The sequence below is a fragment of the Rhipicephalus sanguineus genome, chromosome 3 (genome assembly GCF_013339695.2).
Source record: "Rhipicephalus sanguineus isolate Rsan-2018 chromosome 3, BIME_Rsan_1.4, whole genome shotgun sequence".
NCBI lineage: Eukaryota > Metazoa > Arthropoda > Arachnida > Ixodida > Ixodidae > Rhipicephalus > Rhipicephalus sanguineus.
The window spans coordinates 1327425-1338933 of NC_051178.1; the positions used below are offsets into that span (position 1 = coordinate 1327425).

The following is an 11509-nucleotide window of genomic DNA, read 5'->3' on the forward strand; positions in this document are numbered from 1 at the left end:
ATGATGATACATTTTACACTCCTTGGACCTGCCACTTGGTCTGCGCTCATTGAACTGGCACAATTACGGTTGTTCTGTAAAGAGATTCCTTATCCCGGAAAAGAAATCCAAAATATATGCTTTCTCTGTGCAGGTGGCGCCATTTGTGGAGAAGCATGCCCTTGCGCTGGGTCCCCATGGTCGGGCAGCTCGGGTCTTGCTGCGCCTCCTCGAGGACAAACCGAGCCAGGATATTGAGCGTCGCCTGCTGCAGGTATGCTGTCATACACAGGCGTGTTGTGTCAGGGCAGAGTTTTCCTTTTTACCTACCTTCCAGGTTTTTCTATGTTTTGTGTCTTCCAGACAAAGTGGGCCAATCACAGAGGTTATGGATTTGTAAACTACGTCAGTCTCGGAAACTCAGAGATGTTGACTTGATGGCACGCGTGCAGAATTTGCATCATTACAATGACTTTAATGGGATTTCCAATGATGGCTAGTCACTGAGGCAGTCATACCTTTGGTGTGAGTTCACCAGCCCTGATTATTGTCACGTTAACCCTTTATGAGTTCATATATATTTTTCACATGACAACAGAAAATATGTCCGCAGAATATCTAAATAACGTGCTTAGATATAGTATGAAGCAATTTTCAACAAAATACGACTATTAGTTTAAAAGGGGGGACGTGGCAATGGGAATGGTAAATTTCGTTAAAATCTTCAGTTTTTCAATTTATTTTTTTCTGCAATCCTCAGACCATGTTTTACGTCATGGTGAAATATTAGACCAAAATAAGCAGTAGGAGTTGAAAAAAAAAAAACATTTTACTAGTGTGCTGTTATCAAAAACGATGAGAAAATTGGGCTTTAGAAAATGAAAATCTGCTGTTTTCCCTTGACACAATGCCATCCTATTGGCGTCATCATAAAGAGGACAGATAGAGCTCAAGATAGCCACAAAGCTGCATTTCTCCAATGAAAAATAAAACCAGCTTCCTTCTGAGTTCCATTTTTTTAGCTTTTAGCTCCATTTTCTTGGAGCTCCATTTTCTCAGCTTTCATTTTTTGAACAGTTGCTATCAGTCATCCCTGTGCCATTTCTCAACAAATAAAGATATAACCATTCTGTTTTCTGCACCTAGATCCTGAGACATTGGTGAGTGCCGTAAAGCTGTCCATATTTGTCTGCACGCCATACAGATTTTTATAATTGGCTTTTGTAAAAGTTGTTAGTAAGACAATGAGTACAAGAAATGTCAAAAATTTTTTGTGTGCTTATTTGAGTACTAAAAAATAAACCAATAGCTTTACGGCACAGAACGGGCCCTTGTGAATATGCTTATGCAAAAATTGTGACGAACTTATGTCTAATTCATTAATTAATTTTGGGATGACAATGAGAGAGTATCAAGTGTTGTAACTCAACAACTACAACAGATAGCTCAAAACCGACTTCGGTTATGATATCAGCACAACATATCACATCTGCATGCCAAATTTCATCACTTTATCTCCATAAATAACCAAGATAGTTTTCATTGCCACGTCCCCCCTTAAGAGAAAAAAGTGGGACGTATGTGTCCCATTGACCCATAATGTGTCTTTGAAAAAGTGGCACAACACCTGTCCCATTGTCTCATGAGCGCACCAACCTGCAATCCTTTCGCCACATTTCTTGCACCAAAACACTCGAAGCAAGTGGTACAGAGGGGCACTTCAGAAACTGCGCAAAAAAAAATATTCTGGCGCAACAAATTTCCAGCTGTCGTACACAATGTACGCCTGTGCCTGTTGTGCTGTATCAGCGGCTCTGTCTGACCTCTTCGCGTACACATGCCGTTTTAGCTCCTTTGTGTCTCTTCTGTCGGTGTAGATAAGGACGAGTACCTGAGCTAAGCCTAAATTTCTGCCCATATATAAAATTACGGCTATAAATCAAGGCAAGCTGCTTCAATATGGTGTCACCAAATGCACTGAATCCAGTAAATGCATTCCTGAACTCCATCCAGGTCTGAGTTTTTCTCTTAGGCTTTGCATATTCGTGTTCTCTTTCACTTCCTGACTCTAGAGCACCGATCTCGTCATTCCTTTCGCTAGGGCCTCCATTTCAGAAACAGTCTAAGCCACAGTTATGGCCTCATTGCCACTGGTACTGCAGTGGTAAAAAAAGGACAAAAAGGAAATTCAGGGCCTTCTCCACCATAAAGCATTGTCTTTTGACGTAATAATGCCCATCGAACTTGAAAAAAAAAAAACATTTATGCGTGCCTGTTATGTAGTTAAGCTCAGCAAGGAACTGCTTTATTTTTTGTTCAAGTACGCTTCGACACGATTATTGGCCGATATACTGCTCCGATGTTGAAACAAATTTTATAGTCTTATGCCGGAAGTACTACTCTCGAAATTCAGAAAAGGAGAAACATACTATAAATCTAGAACTTTAGCGATCTTGCACGCAATGGAACAGCCGTTTTAAAAAATTTCTACAGAACAAAACAAATCTAGACTTGACGTATCACCGATTCCACGTATTGTAAATGTATGAAATATTTTTTCTTGTTTTCCTAAATGTTTCTCACCCACGGCAACAGAAAATCATAGCGCTCATGGCGACGCACAGTGGCAGAGGAAGCTTTTACTGAAGAGGAAAAAGTGGGACAGATTCGTCCCATTATCCCTCAAAGGGTTAATACAGTTGCTCGAATATAGCATGTTGGCCTCACCTTCTTTCTTTGGTGTTAGGTGTCTCACGGGACACATCATGGGGCCTCAGCCAACATATGTGGAGGAAAAACTTGATGAAGACCTGTGAGGTCACCAACACAGGGGTGGAAGTGCTGCACCATTTGCAGTGATGGGAGGGCTGCTCCAATTGCTCCAAACTGCTCCAAAAGAGAAATGCTGTTCCATGCTGCTTCAAACTGTGATTTTTATTAGTAATTACGAACCTGCTCCGAAATGGCGCTGGGAAACCGAAAACAACGAACTTTTACAGGGTGTCTACGGACCGGGAAAACTGGGATTTCTCAGGAATTTTGGATAGTCTGGAAATACTCAGGGAAAACTCTGGGAAATTGAGGCCCCATCAGGGAAAATCCACTGTAACATTATTGAAAGGGAACGAAAGTCGCAGTAAAGCTATCTCTAGGCTTTGTGAACGCATTTTTCAAATCGAACGGCCGCTGCGGGAAGGGGCGCACTTCGATGCTCTCCTTGCTTTCAGAGCGGTGGATTGGGAGAGCATCCGGCTGATGCGGGGCGTGCGGGAACCACGGCACATCGTATCGCGCAATGTTGTTCTGTGACTACGCCATGTAGTTCTGTATTCTCTATCGCGGGCGCTGTGCGTTAGCGCCCAATATGGTGTTTTTGTTATCTCCGCGTGCCAAGTAACAAGCATGATTAGTTGCAGAGGTGGTAGCAGTAGATGTAACTAGCTTATCTTGCAAGCGATCGCGATCGTTCAGGAAGCGGATGTCGTCGACAAGGCTAGTATCTTGCAAGCCATCCCGATCGGCGAGAAAAGAGACAGCACTTGTTGGCGGTTATCGGAGAACTCGCTCTAATCCCGAGCTTCAAAGATGCTATTTAAGGACTCTGTGAAGGATAGAATAAATTTCCAGGCGAGAGCGAGCGTAACTGGCCCATTTACAGCAAGTGAAAGCTTTTAGATGCGAAGTATCTTATGGCGGAGTTCAATCCGGTGGTGGTGGTGGTGGTGGTGTGCGGCGTGACCACCCTTACTGCGCATGCGCACACCCTCTCCACTCACCCTCTCCCCTTTCCCCCTCTCCACCTTCCCTCTCCCATCTACCTCTCCACTTCCCCTCTCCCCTTCCCCTTTCCACTCTTCCTCTGAAACGCAGGCTAGACATGCCGAAATTCTCTCCTGCGCAACGCCGCGATGAGCACCAGCGCATGCATGTCCCCTCCCCCTCTCTCTCCTCTCCTACGCTGCCCCCCTCTCGTACGCCTGCCGACTGCGTTTCCCGCTCGCCCTGTGAGAATTAACGGCCAGGCTTGTGGGAATCGAGCGCGCCCTTCCCTTTGGCGCCTCGTTCCCCAGCTAACGCGCGTGTTGGCCCCGCGCGGCTCGAGCGCCGGGAACCGCCGTTAATCGGCGGTATGGCGACCGCGGCGGCAGCGCCAGGCCTCTTTGTCTGGTGCAAGCCATGCGTCAGCTTCCCGGCGCGCGGGAACGCGTCCGGGCATGCCTCGACATGCTCACATGCTCACGCCACCAAGCTAGCTTACGTCACTGCGCAACGCCTGTCCTCATTGGCCGCCAGTGACAACCCCCTTCCCCCTTGAGCTCGCTTCTGTCTGGCGCGGGCTTGCCCGCGTCAGATGCTCTCAGGCTAGCACGAGAGGTTGACGCGCTGCTCTAGCAGGCGGCTTCTCGTTCGTGTGCTCGACCACTGCCCTTTGTGTGGTAGTCTTAGCGCCGCTGGCAAGCGTACTCGATCGGTCTTGCGGAGTTCCCCTTACGGCCTGCAAGCCTGTGACTGTCGTACTGTGCTGCATCTTGGGTTAATAAACCCGTTGTTGTTGTTACCCTGCCTCGTGCGTGGTTTCTGCGCCGTGTCGGAGAAAACGACGAACCCGGCCGCAGCGTCGTCGTACGCAGCGACAGTGGAGAACGTCGCGTCCCTACACGGTCGCGCTCGTAGGTAAACCTAGTGTAAACCTATCTCCACAGGCTAGAGGGAAGACAAGACGTGCGTAGCGTTCCTCTTCGCGTTCCACGGCGTGAGGTCGGTAGCATGCCCAAAGAACGTCAACGGAACGCGATCGTGCAAGTGCTCCGCCTTCGCATCGCCTCATGGTCCCCTTTAGTGTAATTTTTTCTTTTTTTTTTCCAGTGAGGGCACTGCTGAAACAAATTTCAGGCAGTCGACCGATATTTGTTGGGGCTACAGCTCGCAATTACTAGCCACACCACGTGGACATTTTGCTACAAAGCCGAATTACAAAACTTATAAGGGCCAAGGGATAGCGGTGACCGAAATTCGCGACACAGGCACGGGCCCCACTTGCTCGATTCGGCGTGTGATGTCGGAAAACAGTAATGTGGCCATCATAATCGGATGTGCCGTAATACAGGCTGTTGCCGTGGTTTCATGCGATCTTAGCCCGCAGCTATTTTGCTTTTTTTTTTTTGCAATAACAATTATATAGACACACGAGGTGAATTTTTTAACTTCGCCATGGTCTTCCTTATCAAGTCCAAATCGCGATTACACCAACCCGCGCGTCGTATACTCTATGTGCGAGTGAAAGTGCGCGAGCGCTGCTGACGAATGAGGCTTAAGCAGAGAAAAAATGAGCCGACCGGCTGCTTCGCGCGATGGCCACATGGAGATAGGAGCCGGAGTGTTGGGGAGGGGAGGGGCTGCGTGATTCCGACAGGAAGTACGTACTTTGTACCAGCGGGTGTGGTCATGTGTGCCGCGATATCTTTAGAGGGGATCAGCAGGTGGCTCATGCCTTTGTACGTGTTGTGCTCTAATTGCAAAACTTCCTTTAAAGCCATAGCAGTGGTATATCCAGAGGCGAGGGGGCTGTAGCGGTGATCACCTCCCACTCCCCCAAAGCCAGCCCCCGCCCCCTCCATTCAGTGCCTGTCGTCCACCTCCTCTGTCAGGTTGCTTTGCCTACCACTGCCCAAAAGCGGTAAAGGGAATCTTGTCTCTGCTCTCTACCTCTCTCCTCATCGCTCTAGCCTTTCTTGCTTCCCTATGCGCATTTCTGACGAAGGCTTCTTAGGCGCCGCCATAATCCCCTCCGGTCTGTTGTAAATATGCGTGACCCACCAAAATGCACTGCTGAGGCGGTGGCTTCAGCGTTTGTACTCCCCCCCACTACCCGATCGGATTATGGACTTCCCCTCTCCCCCCCCCCCCTCTTCCGATGTAGACACCTGGATCTGCCCCTGAATCAGATAGGTCACTTCTCTTACTGCAGTGGCTGTGTTTGCTGAAGGAGTGAGCAGCTAGCCTCTACTCATATAAAATTCCTATTTGTTGCTATCGGATTCATTATTTCGCTCTCTCGGTGAAACTGTGAGTGACTTTTTTTTAACGAGCGACAGTTTTCAATGTTGCGCATTCGTGGAGAGCAAATGGTTCGGCTAGGCAACGTGATAGCAAAGGTGTCGTACTGCTCTGAGCAACGCGCGAGTATTTGACAACAAGCCGCAGCAGGAGAATAAGCGCAATTCCACGGTGCGTTAAACCTGCATTTGTTTCTTCTCTACACGTGACACTCTGGCAAGGCCTCTAATTGTGATTGCTGCACCTCAGGCTCAACAAAATTGATTTTTTTTTCACGCAAAAAAGAAGTTTTTCATGTTGTCGTATTAGTCGAGCAATCTTGTGGCATTTTCAGTTTAAAATTAATCCTTCGGTAATTATGCCTTGCATGAGAAGTCGAATTTCAGTTTAACGAAGTTTCCATATAATGAAGTAAATTTCCGCATTTACCAACTTCGTTGTATTGAGGTTTAACTGTTCTCTGTACTATTCAGATGGGATTAAGTCATCTTTCTTTCTTAACGTGCGTACTAGAGAGTGACGTCATTGAGCGACTTGGTGTCTACCCATCTTGACATAAAACAAAGTTCTGTTTCACTCAGGGAGTTTTAGCAAAAACACTCTGGGAAAACCTGGAAAACTCAGGGAATTTGGAAATGTCAACTCGGTAGACACCCTGCGTGATGCCGCCAAATCCCACGTTCGCTGACAATTAGTCTGAACGGAACACATACCTTATGAGTTCAATTTTACTGTTGAGGTTCCGAACGAAGATGCTATACAGTTTCTAGATCTGGTTATTCGGTTTGGTGGTTCGCATGTTTGCTGGCTTTACTCACCATTCTGTAAAGCCAATTTTGGATTTTTGATCTAGCCACTCTAAGCTAGTAAAAAACGGGGTTGCTGTTTCTTGTCGGACATCAGCGTTAAAGAAAACGTGCCCACACTTTCTTGCAGAAAGCTTCACTAAGCAGCTGGAGTGGCTTCGGAGGGCAGGCTTTCCTGCGGCCATTCTGGCTCGCCTTTGTGAAATGATTCTGCACAGCTTAAATCCGAGCTGAAAGGTTCGGCTTGTGTTGCGAGTGAACCTGATAAGAAGGCATTCGTCAGTATTCCCTACCTGCATGGTGTGTCACACCATCTCAAGATGGTTGGCGCGAAGTACGGTGTTCATGTGGTGTTTTCCGTGAGAAATAAGTTAAGCGGAATTTGTGGAGCTGTCGAAAGAAAGGTGAAGGGCACTGCTCAGAAGTGGTTTGAGTGTGAAGTCAAACATAGGGACGGCTTATCAGACTGTGGTAAGAGAGTGGTATATTCTGTTTCTCTCTCTTGTGGCAACTACTACATCGGACAGACGGGCCGCTGTCTCACTGAGAGGTTGAATGACCACCGGTTGTCGATGAAAGGACAGCCTTTCACAAACCTGTCATTACTTCGCCGTGATAGTAATCGCAGCCCGGTTTTTCGAGGAACCAGTGTTCTTGCGCAGCACAAAGAACGCACGACATGTGAGCTTGTTGAAGCATATTTTATTTTCAAAGCAGGAGACAGTTGTGTCGCCAAGCTCTCTGTAGCATTACACAAAGCAGAAATCGGGTATCTTGATGCGCACATGTGGGTTTGCCCTATATATTTTTCGTGTTTTCAATAAAAAGATCAGTTATTATGCACTTGTGCTGTTCTGTTCTCCCTTTGTCGACGTTTCTTGCGCAGTTTCTCTCGTAATTGTAAAGTCTCTGCTGTTTCACTAGCTTCAAGTTCGCAGCATTTATGGAATAAGAAACAGAGTCACTGTTTCACAGATTGTTCTGTGCGTTCATATTAAGGTCAAGTTCCTTCATAGAGATTTAATTGGAACTGCTTGGGCATGTAGTATTGTAGTACAGCTGGTTGGTGGATCTGTACAGTAATTATGTACTACAAGCCTCTCTAAGCAAACTTAAAAAGGGAATGTTGCTGGAGCCAATGTTTCAACAATAGGACTTGTTTTACAGCGAAAGCTGTTATGAGATCATTTCAACGGCCGTTTTTGGCGCCGTAGTTGTCCGCCCCCGCCGCCGGTGTCCGTAACCACTATCGCGCGAAATAAGAAAAAAAAAATGAAATGAGAAAAAAATTCCAGGATGGGACGGGGTTCGAACCTAGGCCCTCTACGTGGGAGCCCAGTGTTCTACCTCTGAATTCCTTCGGTAGACACCCTGGTAGACACCCTGCGTGATGCTGCCAAGTCCCTCGGTGCTTGAAACTGCCTTGCAAATAGACGCTATATAGGCTTCATGTCCGGAAGGAACCACATTAGCATATGTAATTTAGTGTGGTAGAAGAGTGAAATAACAACCACGCATCACACAACGCGAATTCTGTAACCAGGCGTCACACAATGTGAATTGCGCAACGAGTGAGCTGTTGGATGCTTCCAACCCATTACAATGGGCTCTGCAATAATTCTTCATCATCATCAGGTACAACATCAACAAAGTGCGCATAATGCCTTACATGTTTTTAGCAGGTACCACGGCTCTCCGTTGAATGACGAAAAATGGCATAGTGGCTGCTTCCCTACTTCACAGAAATTATGATGATTTATAGCGTAGTGGGTTCCTCGCAAGTGCACTTGTATTGGTTGCCAAGGAAGCCCATAAGCCCATGATCCATTTCCTCAGGGTCTCAATAAGGTTCTCCCCCCCCCCCTCTCTCTTTCTCATGTCAACGTATGTTATATTGCATGGTGGGAGAGTGAAATAGCGACCGGGCGTCACACAATGCAAATTACGTAACTGGTGAGCCATTTAAAGCTTCCAACCCATTACAAAGGGCTGAGCCACAATTCTTCATCGCCATCAGTCGTCACATCAACAAAGTGCACATAATGCCTTACAGATGTGTAGCTGGTACCTCGTTTATGCGCAGAATGAAGAATAATGGCGTTGTAGGTGCTTCCTAACTTCACAAATATTGTGATTTATGGCGTATAGTGGGTATCTTGCTAGTTTACTTGTATTAGTAGCCCCAAGTGAGTTTACAACGGGCTCTAGAAATGCCGCTCTTCCAGCTTTCGCTGTGACTGTGCTGCGCTTTCCGCGCAGGCCTGGTGTTTTTTGTCAAGGCAGCAACTTTACATGTGGAAATATTGGCTTCCGCGACATTCCTTGTTTAACATTACCTCACCACATTATTCAGTGCCATCTTCGTGTGAACTTCTGCCATGTTTGGATTTCCATGCAGACTTAAGGAGTTCGCTCTCCTATTTTCAGGTGTACCACTTGCTAGGATGGGAGCACTGTAGTCGACATCTGGAGCGCAGCTTGCTGGTCCGCTACCCGCCATCCTACAGACTCTTCTGAACTCCTCTCCCTTTTTCTGTTGTCTCGTGGCACATTCAAGCGAATTAAAAATGATGAAAGAACTAGGTAGCTGAACATTAAAAGCAATGTTACTGCTACATCATTAAGAAGTACTTACAGTGCTTTGTGCTCCGGCAACACTATAGTCGGATACAACTTAAGAAGTCCGCGGCATTTCCTCCTCAAAGGCAGATGCACACAGGGGCGCACTCGGGACTGACACCATAAGCTTGACGGCCGGTGACTCCGCTTTCAATGAACTGCCGCGTGCATTAGTGGGACTATTTCTTTAGTCGCAGATGCGATCAGCTGCCGTGCTTCGGTCATCTGGGTGGGGCCTCTCTGGACTTCTTAAGTTGTATCTGACTGTAGAAGCCTTTGTCACCTCGAGTTGGGCACAATTGCAAGGTCGTCTGCTAATGCCCCCATTAGGAGAAGCCATACAAGGTCTGACTGAGCCTCAGTTACAAAACTTGCAAAACTCATTCAGACGGCAGCTGCAAAGGGTCGGATGTAGAAGGTGCGAAGACGACGACGGGGCAGTCGTCGGATAAGAGAGAGAGACACACACGCAGGGCGCGTCTCTCTCTTTTCCGTCGTCTTCGCGCCTTCTACATCCGATCATGCCATACCAACACGCCCACTTGTCCACCCTAACACTGCAAAGGGTGTACCACTTCAGAACCTCAACTTTTGCCATGCCTTATTCTGTTGCAACGGGCACTTCCAACCTGAGGTAGGCGTACAAGGAAATGGTTCGCTGCCAAGAAAATGTGGACTTCTGAAATTGCTTGCATTGCACTACAATGCTCCATGTTATTTACGATTGCAGTATTATATGGGTATCAGATGACCATACCACGTTGCTGTGGTGTTTTCCTGTGCTTATTTCTTAGTGAAAAGGTAAAAAAGAAGATGCCGACCAAAAGCACTTAAAGAATAACAAAGACGTTTCGGCTCCCATACGGGGGTTGACTATGTACTACGTGCAAATAGATGGCGCAAACAGCGTGCGTGAACAAAAGGAAGGGTGCCGTCATTGCGAATTAGAGTGGTATCAGTGGTTTGGATTAGTAATGACTCGAGATGAAGTGGCGAGGTTAGATTTCTTTCAGTGGCTAGCACATGCGCACTTGCCCAGTCAATATCATGTCCCTTTGACACAGAATGCTCAGCTAGTGCATTTGAAGACACTTTTTCTTTTTTAACGTCGTAACAGTGTTCCTTCAGGCGCCTTTGAAAATCGCCTGTCTCGCCGATGTACACACGGTCACAGTCTGTACAGGCAATATTGTACACGATGCCTCGGAACTTGTCTTTAGGAAGCTTATCCTTCACGTTTGTCAGCACACTTTTCAGATTTTTTACCGGCACATGTGACACGTGTACATCATTGGAACGGAGCACGCGTGCTGAGGCCTCACTGGTTCCGGGAGCATACGGTATCGCAGCACGTTTACAGGGAGCAGGCATGGAGGAGGCACTAATAGGCGGACGGGATAATTGGCGTTGCACAGATTTAACAAACGAAGCAGGGTAGCCGTTGCCTGAAAGTTCAGCAGAACGCCGTGGCGGAGGTATAACCTTCACATCGAGATGAAGCCCGCACACGAGCCGTGAGTACGTGTGTTGTCGAAATTCCGTCCTAGACGATTCGCGTCACCACTGACTGCAGAAGAGCGCAAGGCTCAATGACCTAGTCATCCCCCCAGCTGACAAAGGCAACGCCACAGTTCTTCAGGACCGCAGTGACTACGTGTACGTGAACAGGATGCGATGTTTGCTGCAAGACGAAAGCACCTACTGGTGCCTTGACAAGGACCCAACCAACAAGGTACAAAAAGACTCGTAAAAGTTACTCACAGAGTTGTTTAAATTCGTCGCCCCAAGGCATAACATATGTACTACCGTGTCCTGTACCGCAATGGCTCCGCTCCGGCCCTCTACGGGCGTACTGCCCAAGAAACACAAGCCTGATGTACCGATGCGGCCAATCGTGGATTACAGACGGTCACGACTTCTTAGCCTTTCAGAGTACTTGCACCGCATCATATCGCCACTTGTGGGATGCATTCCAAAACACTAACGCAGCTCGTCCGACTTCATTAACAAAGTGCGCGATCTCAAGCTTGACGATGACGACACTATGG

At 47.3% G+C, this 11509-nt stretch overlaps 1 long non-coding RNA gene across 1 annotated transcript; it reads left to right on the top strand.

Moving 5' to 3' along the window:
• The first annotated feature begins 120 nt into the window (after positions 1-120).
• On the top strand, positions 121-9421 carry LOC119384822 (uncharacterized). Its single transcript, XR_005181925.2, has 2 exons — positions 121-253; positions 9270-9421. It is a non-coding gene; the product is annotated as an uncharacterized LOC119384822 (long non-coding RNA).
• Positions 9422-11509: the final 2088 nt, after the last annotated feature.